Source organism: Taudactylus pleione, unplaced genomic scaffold, assembly GCF_031769625.1.
Source record: "Taudactylus pleione unplaced genomic scaffold, aTauple2 ptg001032l, whole genome shotgun sequence".
Lineage (NCBI taxonomy): Eukaryota > Metazoa > Chordata > Amphibia > Anura > Myobatrachidae > Taudactylus > Taudactylus pleione.
Genome location: NW_028285433.1, coordinates 969,172 through 972,061, shown reverse-complemented (window position 1 = coordinate 972,061; position 2,890 = coordinate 969,172). Strand labels below are relative to the sequence as shown.

The 2,890-nt window shown below is 46.5% G+C and overlaps 1 pseudogene; it reads right to left on the bottom strand.

The window, feature by feature from the left end:
- Positions 1-1,374: 1,374 nt before the first annotated feature.
- On the bottom strand, positions 1,375-2,648 carry LOC148454032 (uncharacterized; annotated as a pseudogene).
- Positions 2,649-2,890: the final 242 nt, after the last annotated feature.

The window sequence follows — 2,890 nt, the reverse complement described above, 5'->3', positions numbered from 1 at the left end:
GTTTATGTATGACACTGCGGTCTTATTGTCCAGGCATAGCTGGATACAGACCCTTCTTGTGTGCTCAGGAACTAGGGCTTTTAGAGCCAGTTTAGCAGTGCGTAATTCTAGTACATTTATGAAAAGACTGGATTCTTTGGGTGACCAGGTGCCTCTGACTGCTTTCTCTTGAGAGAAGCCTCCCCAACCTTTTAGTGATGCATCTGTAGTGATTGTCATATGGGGTGTTGGGTCTAGGAGTGGGCGAGGAGGAGGTACAGGGAGACTGTTTCACTTGGACAGTTCTGTTTTTACTCTTCTGGAGAGGAAAATGGTGTCTGTCCAGGAACAGTGGGCATGAAGGAGTATTTGTAGTTCTCTGCATGACAAAGGCACATGTCTGAAACCAGGGAACATAGCTGTCATTTTCCCAATAATCCTTGCTAAGGAACGGAGGGATAATCTGCGCTTCTGGGAAGTTCTTTGTATGTACTTTTTCGTATCTAGCCATTTTTCTAGAGGGGTCCTGCCAGGGAGAAAGAATGGGTATCTAGATCGAAACCGAGAAATGTTATGTTCCGGGTCAGAGCTAACACTGACTTTTGAGTGTTTATTATGAATCCCAGGTCTGTTAGTAAGGAAAGGGTCGAGTCTTTGTGTCTCAGTAGGGTGTCATGGTCTGAGTGTACCAGTAGTATATTGTCTAGGTAAATGATGCATTGAATGCTTTGCCGATGCAAGTGGGACACTACAGCTTTCATGACCTGTGCAAAGGTGTAGGGAGTGGAAGCGAGGCCAAACACCATAACTGTCCATTGGAATTAGGTGTCTTTCCAAAAAAATCTGAGGAGACGCCTGTGATTCGGATGAACTGATATGGAATGGAAAGCTTCTTTCAGGTCTATCTTTACGCAGAAGCAGTCTTTTGTGAACAGGTAAGGAATGTCTGCAATACCTTCCATGCAAAAGTGTTTTCAAATATTGATTTAAAGCTTTGCCGTTTAATACCGGTCTTATAGAGCTGTCTTGCTTTATTATGGGAAATAAGTGGCTGATCCAGCCTTTTACAGTCAGGTCTGCCAATTCTATCTTTCCCTGTTGGAGGACTGTAGTCAGTACCTCATCTAGCTGAGGGCTGCAATTCCTTGGACGAGGAATATGACCTGCTTGGTGTGGAAGATGAATTAGATGGAGGTTTAACCCTGAACGGATAATTTTCAGCAACCACTTGTCTGTGGTAATCTTTTGCCACTCTAGATATGATTGTTTGAGAGTTTTGTGGAGAGAAGAGAAATGGGTGAACTTACCGTAGTTACAGCCTCCCTTGGCATTGTTCCAAGTGTTAGAGTATGATCCTCTTGGGGCATCATTGGATCGGTGTACGAAGCCTCCTTTCTAGGCTCTTCTTGTGCCTTGGAAGTCTCGGGTCGAACCTGTGGCTCGCGAAGTCCGACCCCCTTGATGAAAGGGCCTCTTGAAGGGCTCATTTAAATTTTTGAGGTCTGAAAAGGACTTCCTTGCCTTATGTCTTATTTTAACTTCCTCTATAAACTGGGCGCCAAAGAGGTCTGCGTCAGTAAGGTTAGGGAATTCTAATGATTTAGGCACTAGGTCTGCAAGTCCTCCGCCAGTAAGCAATCTGGACCTGTGGGTGTTGGTGATATAGTTGAACGTCTAACCTATTATGAGTGTTGCTCTGCTAATGGAGTTAAGGAGAGCAAGCTTGGATGCCACCAGAGATTCCAGAGAGACGCTGGACTCCCCTTCTCTCTCTGCTTTATCTAATACGAACAGCAGTGGGCCAGCTGCGTCGGCTATTTTATATTGAATTTTTCTCATGGTACGGTCTGTGGAATCGTTGTGCCTCTTTTCTCCCACTATGGAGGCTAGGGCAGGGTCAATATTGGGAGCGAACAATGCAGGTATGTCTGGTAGACCCGCGTAGGAATGTAACACCAACTCATCTTCTTTGACCAGTGCTGCTCTGAATGCCAGCTGGGCAAATTTTTGGACCTCAGTTACTTTTTAAGGCCCAGTGTGTGGAATATAATTTAGTGGGTGGTGTTTTTCCTGCTAAAGCAACCCTGGCCATCTGAATCTCGCTATATTCACCACGTTGGGATGAGGCAGAGGTTCTGGTAATTTCCTGATTCCCAGTCTACAGAGGAAGAGTGGCCACGGTCCCTGCGGGAAGTGTGCAACTGTCTGTCAGGTGACCTCACATGCTGATAGCGGGTACCTTTGTGCTGCTGGCTAGGGGCAGAGGTATCTTGCCAGCTATGGGCAGAGGTGATGGCCTTGCTCCGAGCACTATCTTGTCTGCTATAGACAATTCCAGGGAATGGGGGAATGACACCTGAACAGGTCTCCCTGGGGCTAAACTTACTTCTATTTTTACCTGTTTTCTTATGGATTGGTGAGTTCCCTGAACAGGAAGGTGACTTGTCACAGTGCTGAAGAGGTTTTTCTACCTCAGAGTCAGAATAATCAGAAATGTCAAAACTTCTGACAGGAGAAGGTTTTTTCTTCCTAATGTGAATGTTCTCTGAAGAGGAGGAAGTAGAGGGGGAAGCTCTTGCCCTTTTGTGGGCTCTTTTCACCTTATAACTGCCAGTCATGGATCACATTTGCAGTGAGTCTGGCACAGAGACAGATAAAGTGTCCTCCATGCCAGCACTGACAGAAAAAAATCTAAATTCGCGGCTCAGGCGCGTGCCCACGTAACCGTGGGCATGCATGTGACACCAGCATGCACATGATCCGCAGGCGCCCGCACGTGCAGCATCATACACAGGCAGAGGAGGTGAACATTTTTTCACTTTCCTCTGCCTCAGCGTTTTCTGGGAGGCTTGCTGCCTAACCCACCTGCTGTTGCTAGGTGGCAAGCCTCCCGAAGAAACAAAACACATAC